At 35.5% G+C, this 17,155-nt stretch overlaps 1 pseudogene; it reads right to left on the reverse strand.

The window, feature by feature from the left end:
• LOC126024264 (40S ribosomal protein S20-like) overlaps positions 1-15,453 on the reverse strand; it is a 68,684-nt pseudogene extending 53,231 nt beyond the window's left edge.
• Positions 15,454-17,155: the final 1,702 nt, after the last annotated feature.

Consider the following 17,155-nt stretch of genomic DNA (forward strand, 5'->3'; position numbering starts at 1 on the left):
GTTTTGGTTTTTGGTCCACGAACCATCTTCTAGCCTTCTCAGTCTGAAAACATCTTTTCAGCACAATTAAAGCTGATATTAAAATATTTATGTCAATTTGAGTAAACAATTTTGAACCAAAAGAGAATCCACACATTCTTACATGGGGAAGCACCCAACCAGTACTCAGGTGACCCAATTCTCCTAGACAACTGATTCAGAATTCAGAATGTGAAAGCCAGAGAAAGTGGTGATATTTGAGTCTTAAAGTATAAGAACTGCCAGGTTCACCCTGACTGTGCTCAGAAGCCTCAAGGGATACACACAAAGAAGTTCAGGGCATATGTTAATGTCAGAAAGTCTAGGATTCCATGCATGCTAACTGCCCACTATACTATCACTTGGGCACCCAGTGTCTTGGTATCATAAATATCCCCAACGCAGACAGCAGTGTAATTATTTAGAAGCATCTCCATAGAGTGAGCTACAGCTACTCTGGACTAGGACTTATGTTTTGGGAGGGCCCCTGCAGAGACCTAGGTAGGAGTCTGTGAACTAGAAAACACACTAAAAATTCCTGCTCTGTGTGTTTAATGACTGAGGTCTGAAAAGTTTCCAATCACTATTATAACTGGTACCGCAGTTATAATTTGCTTTTTCAGCTCTTACCGTTCTATGAATCCTCACTATGTCATTCTAACATCTTATAGCAAACAACTATTATTTAACTTGCACATTTAAAACCCAGTAAGATTATGCATCGTTACTGACGTTCCTGGTGCATACATGCCTCAGAACTTGAAGTGATACACTAGTGCTAGCCTGGCTCTATGTCATCGAGAAACAGGCAGTAGGATTTCAGGATGTTGGCAGACATACTCTCTCTTTAATGTCTTCATTTGGTTCTTCTTCCAGCCAAAGCTTATACATCTTAGATGGCTATGCAGAGTTGTTCTGCCAACTCACAGCTGTGATGACTCCTTCTCTTAATTCTGACATTAACTTTTTTCAGTGCAGAGTCTCAGAAAAAAAAAAAAAAGATTGCATTTGCATGAATAATGCACTAAGTTCTCAGGTACAAAGAAATGCAAGTCTGCACAGCTGCGAGAGGAAATCTCACAAAGATCCATTTCCAAGGCTTAGGACTCATTTGGGAATTTTCTTTTTTCTCTTCTTTTACTTTCCTTTTCCTTTTCTTTTCAGTTAATCTGTTGAAATCGTTTTACTTTAAATTCGACTCTTTAAAATTCTACTGCATCAAACCAAGCAAATACAAACATTGGTAGTAGATAAGTAATTAAGTGCCTAGATTTTGGTTCTGTTTACTACTCGTAACTATATGATTTGGGGCAAAGCACACTTTTGCAACAAATCTCTCTCAAATTCTGTTTTGCAACCAGCAAAATGAACAAGGCAAGAACTGAGTCTGTAAACTTCTTTAGATCTGCACCATGGGGAAGAGGTGCTGGGCAGTATTTCCTTCACTGAGACAAATTCAGGGTGCAGGAAACATCTTTTCTAGTTATTGTACATTGTGCAATATGGTAATATTGCATTATTACTGAATTATTATTGTAATATTGTACACCCCGACAGTTAGTACTCTGACAATCAAATATCTTTAGAGACAACAGATTCTCAGAGTTGAAGACAAGGAGTATTAGAAATTTTAAATGGTTACTTCCAGCTTCTGCAGAAGTAGAAGAATAAACACACATATTACTGAAGTCTCACACTTTCCTCATTCTTATTTTAAAAGGTTAATCAGGGTAATCCTAGAAATAGGAATCCCGTTAGCTAGAGATGAAAATATAACAATGAATTAAAGTACCCTGGAGTCACTAGCTTCTGAATGAGTCAAGGTATATTTGACTTTATTTCTGTTGTTAATGGCAGATTAGAAGACAATGTGTGGAAACTTTCCTTTGACTTTACCAGGCTAAACTAATGTAGGTAATTAAGAATCACTGCCTAATTAGTTTCTAATGGCTATACAGAGTCACATAATTCTGTAGCTTTCTAAATATCCAGGTTTATCCATGTAGTAAAAACAAAATTATTTATAATCACAGTCCTCACTGTTCATGTTAGATTGTTAATGATGTGCCATGCTTTTAGGATCATAAAATAGTCACTCTGGGCCTTTAGTTTACAGAGTGGACAAAAGAATCCCAAAGGTTAATGACTATAGTAAGTCTCAGAGTTGTTGATGACAAAAACAAGATCTCATGGTAGATCAGTTCTCTTTCAAATGTATCAATGAAATAATTCATTTTTTATTAAAATAAATTATTTCAATGTTAAGTTCATAGCTTACAAGTACTTAGGATCAAGGGTACTTTTTTCCTGAGGCAGAAAAGAGTGGGTTAGGGATGAAAAGAAGAGAGAGACCTTTATTTTCAAATATACTATCCATATGGGGTTTCTATTTTAATTATACCTCGTTCTTTTTAATTAAAATAAGTTTCTATCACTCCATAATTTTCCAATAGAAAAAAATTACTAAAAACTTTGGGAGAGGGAATTATATATTTTAACCTATGCAAATATTGGGATTTCTCTTAAGTTTTACTATAGTTACCAATTTGAAATACCAAAGTAGAAAAAGACAAAGGAAAGGCAAAAACCTTTATTTGTTTTTTACAACATGTTGACAAACAAATAGTAAACCCTAATCCTAGACTTCATGAAAAAAAAAAACACAACTTTCAAAGCAACCTTTAGGAAGAAATTAAATCACAAAATTTGTTGCAAGAGTTTATAGGGTTCTGAATCATTTGTTTTCTGGCAAGCCGCGGTAAGTGGTAGCTCCTTGGTGGTAGTAAGAGAAGTCAATTCCCCTCCATAATGAGTCCCAGGACCCAGGAATGCACAAAAACTGCCCAAGGGTACCTGGAGCAGAGAAGATCAAGGAGTATAATGCAAGTATTCTGGGCCTACCTATTTCAACTGGGGAAATTCAAATCTGCCATCAACTCTGAGGTGTGTGTTCTGGCCAGGAAGAGACAAAATTGGAATGTCAGAATCCAAGGGAATCCAACATGAGAAATTTAGAGAAAATTAATGCTCTCACTGTGCTAGATCTGAACTATCCCTGATTTATCAACAACTTTTTTTGTCCTTAGTCTTGGCCACATACATAAATGGATAGATAGACTATGTGGAAACAAATGACTCTTGATCTCTTATTCTCAAAGCAGTGTGACAAGTTATGTCACAACAGAGGCAGCAATGGAAATCACTGAACTCCCCAGGGTGATCAATAGACTCATTCTCTTGGGTAAGAGTATATGATGAAATACTTTGTGTTTTACTGTTTTATTTTATTTTATTTAGCTTCCTAAGATCTTACAGTTAAAAACCAATTTTTATTTTATTACTTGGTAATAGCCTCATGAAAATGGCATAACATTTAGAGAAAATTATGAAACCAGTAAACACAGTAAATCTGCTTTTTGAAATGTAAAGCTCAGCCCCAGAAATGAAAAAGGAAGGAGCATCTGGGTTCCTGAAGGCATCTGCGTACTGACTAGATGGCAGGAAATACCAACATATAAGAAAAGCCAGCAAAGGACACAGCCTCTGAGAGGGGCAGACCTGAAGTATCTCCTGATATCTCAGATTCTTCTCTTTGCTATACCAGTTTACCTGTTTCCACATAATCCAGTTTTCCTAAAATCCCATGCTAATCAATTGCAACCTTACAACTGACTTACTTCAGTCCACATCTTGGTTGAGATACCTTTTAATTTGCCTGTGCCAATTTTACTGGTATTTCTCCCTTAACACAACACTAGAGGACAGGGCACCAGGGTTGACGACTCGGTGTGCAAAAGAAGATGATGCTATAAGTCAGCAATCTCCATAAAAAGGGGACTTCAGCCATTTATGGTACTTGTTCAGTTCAGCAAGTTCTCCCCCATCCTAGTCTCCTTTTCTTTAACAACCAGCGTTTTTTCCCCACGTTTTGGAGCTAAGGGGACTATATATAGTGTAAGGGATTGAATCCAGGTCACCTATATGCAAAACAAACACTTTACCTCCTATATGATCCCTGTACCTTTGATCAACCACAAATATAATCCCTTCCCTCCTACTCTCAACTCCAAGTCAGACAAGTTGAAAGAGAAGTAAGACATTGTTTGGAAAGCTGAAACATGAGAACATTTTTATTGTACTGATGAAAGGGCAGATATGGAAAGAAAATGGAGATGACAGGCATTATCTTAAGTATAGAATGAACGTAAGAAATACACCTTTATCAGGAAGTGCCAGCCTTCATTTTAGAAAATGTTTAGCAAGAAGTAAGTTTAGCACCATGAGCTATTGCCAGTCTTATCTATGACCTCTGAGAAATATGATTAGATTCTTCAAGTTGATTTCACCAGACTCATTATCTAAAGAAGCAGAAGGTCAGGTTTGCAGTCTACAGTCCCTGTAATAAGTTCACTACATCACGTGTTTGTCCTGTTTACCCAATGCTGAGACTTAGTGTAGAAAGTCAAGTTTGACGACCATTTGGAAAGAGTATGTTGAAGAGAGAACATGTCCTGAATTGACTGTCAGCAGGAAGTTTGTTTTGGAAAGCACCAATCACTGACTACCTGTGAAAACTCAGGCAGAAGTAGTTAGAAATTGTGTTTATGTGTTTATTGTTCTTAATTCTCAAAATTAAGCCAGCCAGTGTTGTAACTCAATATAACATTCTCTAACTTTTTGAAAATAGAGCATTTCAACTTAGTAAGACTAGGTAGAAGACTGGGGGAAGAAGAGGACAGGAAATTGCTATTAATAGATATGGAAAACATCTAAGAGGTTACAAAGGAAATGCAAAAAGCAGGAAGGGAAAAGCCACAACTTAGAGAAACCCTATGAGTCTATCGGAAACTACTATGAAAACTTCAAGAGGAGATGAATAAAACTGATTTGTAAATCATACATTCCTATGAAAATTTCAGAATTTTGTAGGTTTAAAATGATCTTAGATACCATAATATTAATTTCAGCTAAAAATTAAATATCCCTTCAGAAAAAAACATGAAGAATTTTTGCATCTGATACTGACCTTATGCTAGACCTTAGTCCCCTTACTTGTCACTGGAACATGAGTGGTCAATTCCCTTGGGTTCCTTAGAGCCAACACCTTCTGCAAAGTAAACCTCTCATTGGTATTATATATTTACCGGTCACCTGTTGGGAATGTTTTTAATAATAAACAGAGCTGACAGCATGAGTATTAGGTCCAAGTTGGCACTGAGACAAGATAGGAAGAAAAGGGAGATTTGTATGATTTTGGGATACAATGCCAGTCCTAGAGCACCTATATCTTATTGTATACATATTTTCAGTTAAATAAAAATATTAAAAAAAGAAAAAGTAAATTAAGTGTTCAAATGTGACCCTATGTACATGGGAACCCCTCAGGAAGTTGCTCTGTACTTTATAAAATAATAAATAAAGAGAAACATGTTCCATGTCATTCATTAGGAATTTGACAGCATGGTTGAATGGAGAATAGAACAGGTTCTACGATGAGGGAATCCAAGTTCAAACCATGTCTTTGTTTAAACCATTTTGTTTCTTATCCAAATTTTGGATGAATCATCTTATTTCTTAGTGGCCATCATGTTGATAATAGTTCCTCCCTTTCCAGCTTATGGTGGATAGAACCAATCATGTACCAAGAATACAGGAATCATTGATTGTCATATTTTTTCTCCAGATATGCCCATGTCAATCACTTGAATCAAATTTAAAAAACTGTAATGGAATAAATATTACTTCACTGTTGAACATACTGAAAAACAATATCTCAATTACTTATATCTCAATCTTCACAATGGCACCACAGAAAGGAATATTTTCTTATTAGAGTTAGAAAATCTAAAATGCAAACTGGTGTTCAAAGTGGCACAGTTGATAAAGTTCTCAAGTCTGGAGTTGGCTCTACATCCATTTCCTGGAAAGCAGAATAAGCAAGAGCTGTAATCACTAACACAGACATTATCAAAATCTGGAGGACGTGCACAGACAAAATAGAGGCTTTTAGGAAATGCTGAGTCTGAATCGGAGGACAGAGCAAGGAGATGGATATAAAATATGCCATCATAATCTCAGAGGTTCATAATAAGACCTCAAGACTTGGTTACAAAGATTGGAAACAACAGGCAGAGAAATATCCGGGTAGCTGAGTGGAAAATGTCATTTCAACCTCTATTTTAAAATCCTCTACTTTAGGAGCCGGAAAGGTGGCGCAAGAGGCAGTGTGTTTGCCTTGCACACGATAACCTAGAACGAACTGAGTTTCAATCCCCAGGCATCCCATATGGACCCCAAGCCAGGAGTGATTTCTGAGGGCATAGCCAGGAGTAGCCTCGAGTGTCACCAGGTAGGGCCCAAAAAGGAAAAAAAAGTCCTCTACTTTAAATTCAAATTTGAACCCCAAAGTATGTTAAATATATAATTCAGAAACCTTTAAATACCTGGAGAAATTGGAGTCTAAAATTTTCACTGGGAATCAGGTAATAGGGGTCAGGTCTTTTAGAGAGATTTTTATTGACTTCATCAACTCCAGAAATACCTGGAGCTCTTCCTTCTCATACTACTAATGAAGTGGCCATGGATGAAATAATCAGATGAGTTTCAAAAGAGGAAGCAGGAGAAAATACACATATTTTTAGACTTCATTTGATAACAATTTTTATTACTTTTTAATAAAATTAACATTTTATTCTGACATTATAAGCTTTGATGTGCATAATATATATAAGTACTATAGTTACAAGTCCAAAGTTTCACTTAGTTGTACCTTCTTATTAGATTTGTATTCTCCACTCCATTTTTCTCTTCTGTCTGGTAATCATTAGTTGGTTTTTTATTTTTTTGATTTATTTATTTTAATTAATTTATTTTTTAATATAAATCTTTAAGCACCATGATTACAAGCATATTCATAATTGGGTTTCAGTCAAAAAGAGAATGCCCCACTCCTTCTCCAGTGCAACAGGGAATACACATTTATCTCTAAACTTGCCTATATTCTTCATCAACTTTCCTAGTTTGCCTTTTTTCTGTGCCTCAAAAGTTAACACTTACATTTTGTGCTCTATAAGATATGTTAAACTCATCGAGAGTTGAAAGGGAAGCACACATTATTGCAAATTTTAATTTATTTTAATTTAAAAAATTATTTCCATAAATGTATATTAAATTACTCAATCACGAACTAATGTTACACGTATGAGTAATGATTATGGCAAATCATGGTGTTTTAATAAAATAGATAACAAGATAAACAAAGAAATGACTAATTATAGTTACAAATATATGTTAGGTTACAAATGAATATAAACCCAAATTTTAATGACAGAAGACGAGTTAAGTAAACTGTGGTTTCTCTATGAATTAGAAGGCTAGACAGCCATTAAAAGTCATTTTATGAACAATTTTATATGATGAAAGAAAATGTCTATGTCACATAAAAGTAATACTTTGAGTGCCTTTAGGTAGCTAAATAGATATATGGAGGCTTTATGAATGGAGATAAATACACTTCTAGAGAATCAAGAAAATTATAGCAATAAATAAATGCCCAGAGTGAATATCCCACAAACATGCTTTATTTACTCTTCTAGTTTTCATTTCTGCAGTTGTACCCCCTGCATTATTCTAAATGTAATTCAACAGTGTTGTCAGTGTGTATCCGGATTAAAAGTAAATTTGAGAAAAGATAAGCAGGTAAGTAATACAAGAATGATACGATAGTCAGCAGAATAGCTGGTGTAAACTACTTTCCTTTAATACCTGCACAATGGATAAGTAGCAAGAGTAAATTCTCCTCAAGTTTCCTACTCACTAACGTAGAGAGGGAGACTCAGAGATGATGTGACTCATGAAGACAAAGTGAAGCATTGATAGAAAAGCAAAGCAAAATTATTCCAGTTAAGAAACTCAAGGAAGGCCTAAAGAGGTAGCTTAGTGTTATCGTATGTGTGAATTCCTGGATCTGTAGCAACAACAATATTTTAAATTAAAATAAACAACTTGAAGTAAAGTTCTGCCAGGAAGCCACCATTGAAGGTTGTAAATAACAAGGCAACCTTGTGTCTAAGTATCTTCAGAGTAAGATAGAATTACAGTAACATATAGGGATCCTACTAATTTTCAGACTCTGTGACTTGCACACCTTCACATGTAATTTTTTTTAAATATTAAACAGTAGCCTCATCATTCCTTCTAGAAGCAGAAATATTTCTTAAAACGTAGCTTGATTCAATTAGGTAAAAAAATGCCAGAACCAGAATTTTGACTTCATATCCCAGAAGGTTTACTCCAATTGCTATTTACTATCATGTGCTAATGCTTAGGAAAACTACAGTATATAACAAAGTCCCGCCTAGTCTTCCTTTATCTGCCATATTAACCTCAATGAATCTCCATTACATTATTTTAAGTATATGTCATATTAGATCCAATATGTAGTAAAAAAGAATCTAGTATCAGGATATTAAATTGATCAAAATAATACCAGTAGTGTGACCAGAATAATAGTACAGCAGGCAGGGCACTTGCCTTGCACACAGCCAAAATGGAGTTGAACCCCTCAAGCCCCATTAGGTCCCCTGAACTTATCAGGAGTTATGCCTGACTCAGTTATGAATAAGCACTGAAAAACCACCAGATAACGTCCTAAAATTTAAAAATAAAAACAAAATTTATAAAAAAAACAATATTTACTCGAAATTCTAATACTGATTGAACTAACTTCCCTATTATATTTATATTTAAGTGCAGACTAATGTAATAATATCTTTTTTTATTTTAGGAGGATCACATCCACCATTACTAAAGAGTTTCTCTCAACTCAGGGCTCCAGCATTACTCTTGCTTGTATTCAGTGACCAAGTGATGTGTGGGATGGTACCTAGACCTTTTGAATACACAGCATGTATTCATTCTTGAAATTTCTTTCAACCTTGAGGAAAATGTTAGAAAACAAAGGAACACTGTTGCTAAAGTCTTAAATCCAAAATCTATTTGAATGGATTATACTTAAGAGACATGTATAAATAAGGAAAATTTTTAAGTAGCAAGATATTTCCTAGCATTGTTTATATTCTGAAAAATAATGGTAAATAGAAATCTTAAAATGAGAGCTTGTTAAAATAAACCTGGATCCATTCTTATAGTAAAAAATGAATCAACTATATAAAAACAATGTGTATAATGTATTATGCTTAATGACTTTGAAAACAATTGGTGGTTTTTATGTATTTAAAGTAAAATAATTATGTTATAAAACATTTTTATATCCTGGTATTAATTTTTAATTTACTACATTTAATGTGTAAAATAAGAATATAATACAAACTAAAATCTAGAATCATACATGGCTTATTCTAAAATAAGTAGTTATTTTCCTTCTTTTTAAATAAATGTATTATTTGAAACTTAACCATCATAAAGATGTCCTATTTTCTGAAAAAGAAAAGAGCTTTAAAAGCATACCAAAACTCTAGCTGCTACCATTTTTTTCTTCTATTTTTCTTATCCTTTTTATCTCCAACAGAATCACATAACTTGAATCATTCAGCCTCATAAATTGGGGGGGGGGGAATGAAACTAGGACTGGTTATATGAAAATGTAGTGAAAATAAAAAATGATCAGACTTGAACACCAAACCAAAAGTCAATGACAACAGAATAAATACTCAATCTACAACAAGCTGTAAAGTGGAGACCAGTTACACTAGTATTCTGGGGGTAAAGAAGGGAGATATGGGATACATGCTGGGAACAGGGGTGGAGGGAGGGCAGCACTGGTGGTGGGAATGCCCCTCACTCATTGTAATTATGTGCCGTAAATAATTCTGTGAAAGATTTGTAATGTATTTTGGTCACAATAAAAATTAATTAAAAAAAAAACATACCAAAACTCGATTTTGCATTTCTGCCTCTATGGGAGAGAGTCGAGATCTAGAAAAAGTGTTGTTAAAGTCTGGTTAGAACATTCTTCTTTGCTTTTCCGTGCCTTTTCTATGGTTGATAGTTGTAGAAAATAGCTATTTGTGTATTGAGCAGTCTCCTCATGCAGGATAAACCAGGAATATCAATAAAAGTAACCAAAAGTGTTTTTCCCTCTACGATTTTTCATGTTCAAACTCAGCTAAGCCTACTTAGAGAAAAAGAAGACAACAAAATTTTTATGTTTGTTAGAAATTTTCTTTTACCCAAATTTTTCCCATTTTGATTTCACAAGTATCCACCTACCTCTGTGGATCCAGCAGTGGTTATTATAGCTTTCATGGAAGCAGAAAACACTTGGTAATCGAAGATAATTCTGCTACTACATGAATAAACACAATTCAAACTTGTCTATCACCAAAAGGTCTCAAAGGACTAGAAGACACAAATGAATATAATTTTCACTCTAAATTGTTTTTTCTTAAATATGTTTCGGCACATTTAATAGCCGAGTGAGCTAATACACATCAGCAGTTTTCTTATTCTTGAATGCTGCTCTCATGTGTTATTGAACAGAAAAATGGGTACTAGTCTTTCATCTAAAATAGCTTCCAATGAAGTGAATGTTTCTTTTCCCCCTTTGCCTTTCCCTAGGAAACATTCACTCTAAGTAAAAGGGAGTACCTACTAAAAAAAAATACTAAATGAGCATGTTTGACTGCAGTTGCATTAAAATAATTTGCTGGTGTTTCTTGATATGGAATAAGCAGCACAAGTTATTAAGTAAACAATTGTGTGTCCATTAAAAATGTTAAGGAGTTTTAGAAGCTTAAAATTGTTAGAATGTTGGGCTGGAGTGATAGCACAGCAGTAGGGCATTTGCCTTGCATATGGTCAACCTGAGACAGACTGTGTTTGATTCCTGGCATCCCATATGGTCCCCTGAGCCAGGAGTGATTTCTGAGCACAGAGCCAGGAGTAACCCCTGAGCACCACTGGGTATGGCCCAATCCCCACACACCCCCAAAAAAGTTAGAATGCCATGTGCAATGGCAGTCCCTTTATGTCTTATCCCTATTTTTTTTCTAATCTTTCCACAACTTACTGGGATGACTTACATTTCCCACTAAACAATCTTCTCTGTTTTCTAAAAGTAGAACTTTCCTATTTGGCTGTAGGAATTGACCATTTTCAAGCCAATCTCAATGGCACACACACCCCCACCACCCTCTGTCCAGCAATAACAGAATAACAGAAAAATGTTATTCAAATCACCTTGTAAGCATTATCTCTGTCAGAAGCAGGCATGATTTCAGGTTGCCATCCTGCATTCCATTTCCCCTACCCACACCCCCCAGACTGCTAGAATAGGTGGTCCCCTCTGTGTCTAGCTTACTACATAGTGCTCATATATCTGTTTGGTCCTGGTACCCTCCCTTATTTCTCCCTCTATTTGAGAGGTGGAACTAGATAGTTCAAGTTATGTGGTTTGTTTGAAGAAGAGAAAAGCAATAAAGTGGGGTAAAAATCAAATAAGCCAAAAATGGGTATAGTCCTTCTAGAGGCTCTCAACCTTAGTTTGAGAGAGGATAGAAAAAAAGGAATTGAAACACCACAACAGTACAAAAAGAAATCTCAAATAAATATCCAATGAGCACTATAGCACTAAAGACAGGCACCACATAATTGTCTCTGTCCTGAAATAGAACCATGCCTATGGCAAAATATTCTAAAGGTTCTAGGAGAGTCAAACTGGTCTCTCTCTGTTGCCTCTTAATAAATACTAAAATTACTGGGCAGGCCGGAGAGGTGGTAAGGAGGTAAGTGCATGCCTTGTCACTGGTCACCCCAGACTCAATGCCTGTTACCCCTTTTTATCCTCCACATCCCTGTAGGTATGATCCCTGAGCCCACAATTAGGAGTAAGCCCTAAAGATTGCTGCAATGGTCCAGAAACAAACAACAATAATAAAAATAACAAGAACAAAAAAAGAAACACTAGCCACAAGATACACTGAACCTTTATAATGAAGCTCATTTGAATGGAATTATATTGCAAATATAAAATACAGACCAAAATTATATTGAAGAAAAAAGAATATATCTCTTTAATAAATTTATATTGAATTCTTAGTAAAATAATACTATTCAGCATGTGTTGAGTTAAATAAATCACATCAATAATTTAACTTCACATTTTACATAATCTTTTTATTTGGTTACAGATACTTAAAATTGTCTATGACTAGATATGACTCATTTTCTGTTCTTAACCTGTATACTGTCATATTGGCTCCAGTTGATCCTCATTAAATGTCTTGATAAGCCCCATTGAGCACAGTCAAGAGAAGATGTTTTAGAACAAGAAAACATTGAAGAGGATTCTGAAAATAAATCTTATTTTATTTGATGGTGAGAACTTCAATTTACAAAAAAATTTGCACCTAAGTAACAGTTTACCATGTTTGTCTCTGAAACATACATGATCAGAATGAAGTTACTTTGCATATTTCCTTACAATCCAATTGCATACAAAATACTTAAACCATTTCACTTATCTTTTAATGTGGTTTGAAGAAGGAAAGATGGAAAATTTATAGATCAGACTCTTGCATCAAAGGTGGTCTTTTTAGAATGAGATAATGTGAACTTACTAGAAAATGAATCAAATTGTTTGTTTTAAGAATATTTGTGCCAGTAAAAATAATGTTTAAGATAATTTGCTGATATTTCTCAAAGGAAATAGTCTAAAAATGATTCCATGTTTCTCATGCCAGAAATACCTTCAAAAAATTTTAAAAGTCCTAGGAGATTCAAATTGGTTCCTCTCTGTTTCCTTTTAATAAATACTAAAACTACTGTGCAGGCCAGAGAAGTGATAGGGGGTAGGGTACATGCCTTGTACCTGGTCAACACGAGTTCAATACCTGTTATCCCATTTGATCCCCTATATCCCTCTAGGTGTAATCTTTGAGCCCACAATCAGAAGTCCTAAATATTATTGCTGTGGTCCAGAAACAAACAACAACAATAAAATAAAATTAAAAAATAACAAGAAAAAAGTACTAAGTTTATCACATACTGCTGACCACCTTCCAAATTCCATCAAATTTTCCGGATCTCATGTCCAAAGGAGAAATGTGATAATGGGCCATCATTGAATTGAATGGTAGAGGTGGAATTCAATCCTCATGAAACTTAACCCAGTGCTTATCTTCTTGGGATTATTGGTAAAGGAAGAACACATCAAAATATAACCCAAGGAAGCCAAATTGAATATATCAACTGCACTTTACTGCATCTTACCTATTGCAAACTAATTTCCAAGTCTTTTAGAAGATGAAAATGTGTTGATTATACAGTTAATAGAAATAAAAATTTGGGGCTGGAGAGATAGCATGGAGGTAAGGCATTTGCCTGGCATGCAGAAGGATGGTGATTCGAATCCCGGCATCCCATATGGTCCCCCGAGCCCACCAGGAGCGATTTCTGAGAGTAGAGCCAGGAGGAACCCCTGAGTGCTGCTGGGTGTGACCCAAAAACCAAAAAAAGAAAAAAAAAGAAAATTTTCTTCCTGAAATATATAAAACACTTCAAATTTATTTAAAAAAATTATAATACATGCCAAATAAATTCCATTTTAAGCATTAAATATGCATTATACAATGTCAGTTTCATCAAATCAGTTAATCACTGCATCAACTTAACCTTGAAGTCTAAATCAACTTTGGCTTAGTTTTGGATGAATAAAGCTTTGTTCAACTGTGACTTCCAGTTAGAAAACATACCCCAGAAAATTTTTGAATTGAAACCTTCCATACATAGTAAAGTAATAGATAATGATATTCTGTCTTAGAACTACACTCCATACCATTAGTGAAGGACAAAAGTTCAAGATAATGAATGAAACTGAGGAAGTGGAGAGGGAGCATACTTAAAACTAGTAAGCAATTTTGGATATTTAATTTTTTTGTTTTGGGTCATAGCCAGCGGTGCTAAGGGCTAACTAACTCTTGATTCTGTGCTCAAGGATTACTCCTGGTGGTGCTCAGGGCACAGTTGGATGTGCTGTGGATTGAACTAGGTTTGCAGTCATGCAAAACAAGTACTTTACCTTCTTTCCTATCTCTCTGGACCTCATCTTTTATTTTTGAAAATATTGGGAGGGAGAGAATAAAGAATGTAAGAAAGTAACAAGGGAGGGTGGTTAGATGGGAAGGGGAGAGAAAGAAGGAAGAGGAAAATGGAAAGGAAAATAATGAAATACATTTACTTCAAATAATCAAAGTAAATAGTTCATACTTATGAAAAGCTTTTTCATACAAAGTTCATAGCATAATGTGTGGTGATGCCACACAGGTCATGCTAAACATAATGCTTAGTATGTCTGAGTCCCTGTGTTGAATAGCAACACCAAAGAAAAGAGCCAAACAAATCAAAGAAGCATGGAGTACTCATAGAGAATTCCACAAAAAAGAGTCTTTTTGCTGAGATCCACTAAGGGTGTAATTCTTTTGGGTGAGGTATTGGTCAGTCAAGGTAAAGTGAAGGTTGGGCACCTTAGCTTGGTGCAGGCCAACAGTAGGTGTTGTAAGATAACAGCACAGATGACATCTGTAAAAATTACTACAGTGACAATGTTGGGAATTGTATAACCTCAAAGACCCAGTTCACAACACCAAAAAAAATTAGCTTTTTTAAAATTGTAATTAATCCATTTATACCATGATTACAACATTGTTCATTATTGAGTTTCTATCATGGAATGTACAATACTCTTCACCAATAAAAGTTTTCTGCCATCAAAGTCCCCAGTTTCCCTCTCAACCCAAGCCCATCTCCACCTGCCTCTGGGTCAGGCATTTTCTCTCTCTCTCTCTCTCTCTCTCTCTCTCTCTCTCTCTCTCTCTCTCTCTCTCTCTCTCTCTCTCTCTCTCTCTCTCTCTCTCTCTCTCTCTCTCTCTTTCTCTCTCTCTCTCTCTATCTATCTCTCTTTTTTTGCTCTTTCTTTTTTTTCATACTGTGATTTGCACTATTGTTAACAAATAGGTACCATATGTATCATTTTTTCCCCTTTCAGCACCCGGTGTTTGTCAAGAGTGATCATTTCCAACTATCATTGTCATAGTGTATCCTTCTCTAGCCTAACTGCACTCACTGCTCTTTGTGGTAAGCTTCCTACCATGGACTTGTCCTCCTGACCCTTATCCCTATTGTTTCTGGATATTATTGCCATACTATCTTTTAAGATAAGTTAACTTTTAAAGGTATAGAGTGAAAAAAAACAAAGTCAAATCGTATGAAGAGCAGGACGAACTTTCCTGTAGGTTAAGTTATGGGAACAATACCTAGTTGGGAAGTCATGAAAACCATGAACTAGAATTGAAAGCTACTTAGGAGATGACTGATCACGCAGACATACATCTATTAATGCTGTAGAAGCATTGTCAGATCCTCGACGTGTTTATGACTGGGAGGCTTCGAGTAGCGTGGGCAGCAGTAGACGGGCATGTTCGGATTCAAACCATCTGGGAGCAACTTTGGGGAGATTGCTCAGTTTATTTTAGGTGAGAGTGGGATACTTATCATGTGTTTTAGCCACTGAGGTTAGGGGAAAGATGGGTGTGAGCTGTGTATTTAGGGATTCAAGGAAAAGCAAGGTTGCTCTCTGGTTAGCTACATCTTTCCCTTTTAACTTACAAAGGAAGCTTTACTGCTGGGACTAACTGGAGGCTTTATTATCCCTCAACAGACTCAGAAAATAGTATTTTACACCAAAATCATGTCATTAAAATAAATATAGTTTTCTTTATGCTTTTGTCTTTGGTAAAAGTGGCTGTTATTTTGCATAGGTGCAGTAAGAACTGGCATAGTAGAGGCCAGAGAGATAGCATAGCAGTTAGGATGCTTACAGCTGACTGGGTTTGATCCCCAGCATCCCATAGAGGTTCTCTGAGCCTGCCAGGAGTGATTCTTGAGCACAGAGCCAAGAGTAAGCTCTGTACACTTTCAGGTATGCCCCACCCCAAAACAAATAAATAAGTGGGATAGTAATTTTTAACTTAGGTTTAGCTAAGAGCATGATGACCTTGCTCATATTTTAAACTGCAGGCTTCAGTCCAGTCTTTTAGTTTGCCTAACGCTGTAGGATACTTCTTCTTCTTTTTTTTTTTTTTGATTTGGATTTTTGTTACATTGTTTTTTTGCAGTATATAAATTGAACCTAGGACCTCACACTTACAAGATAATGCTTTTAATTTTTGCCAATATATTTGTTTTAATAATCATATTCCACATGAGTGAAACCTGGGGATTGTCTCTTTCTTATTTCACTTAGCATAAACACTTCAAGATCCATCCACTGTGTCCTAAAAGGCACAATTTTTTTTCATGATAGAGTAGAGCATTATCATAGATAGAAAGATAGATAACAACTTCTTCATCCATTCATTTAAATAAAGTTTATATCAGTTTTGCTAGCATGGATAGTGTTGCCATGAACAGAGATACAATTATCTTTTTTGAATTACAAGTTTTTATATTCTTTTTTTAGTATTTTTTATTTATTTAAACATCTTGATTACAAATATGATTGTGATTAGGTTTCAGCCATGTAAAGAACACCCCCTTCACCAGTGCAACATTCCCACCACCAATGTCCCAAATCTTCCTCCTTCCCACCCCAACCCAACCTGTAATCTACACAGGCTTTTCATTCATTCACATGGTTATGGTAGTTCTCAGTGTAGTTATTTCTTTTTTTTTTTTTTTTTTTCCCTTGGCTTGGGGGGACCATATGGGACGCTGGGAGATCTTTTTTTTTTTTTTAATGCATAATTTTTTTTATTTAAACACCTTGATTACATACATGATTGTGTTTGGGTTTCAGTCATAAAAGGAACACCACCCATCACCAGTGCAACATTCCCATCACCCAAGTCCCAAATCTCCCTCCTCCCCACCCAACCCCCGCCTGTACCCTAAACAGGCTCTACATTTCCCTCATACATTCTCAATATTAGGACAGTTCAAAATGTAGTTATTTCTCTAACTAAACTCATCACTCTTTGTGGTGAGCTTCCTGAGGTGAGCTGGAACTTCCAGCTCTTTTCTCTTTTGTGTCTGAAAATTATTATTACAAGGGTGTCTTTCATTTTTCTTAAAACCCATAGATGAGTGAGACCATTCTGCGTTTTTCTCTCTCTCTCTGACT

This window comes from Suncus etruscus, chromosome 12, assembly GCF_024139225.1.
Source record: "Suncus etruscus isolate mSunEtr1 chromosome 12, mSunEtr1.pri.cur, whole genome shotgun sequence".
In the NCBI taxonomy this organism is placed as follows: Eukaryota; Metazoa; Chordata; class Mammalia; order Eulipotyphla; family Soricidae; genus Suncus; species Suncus etruscus.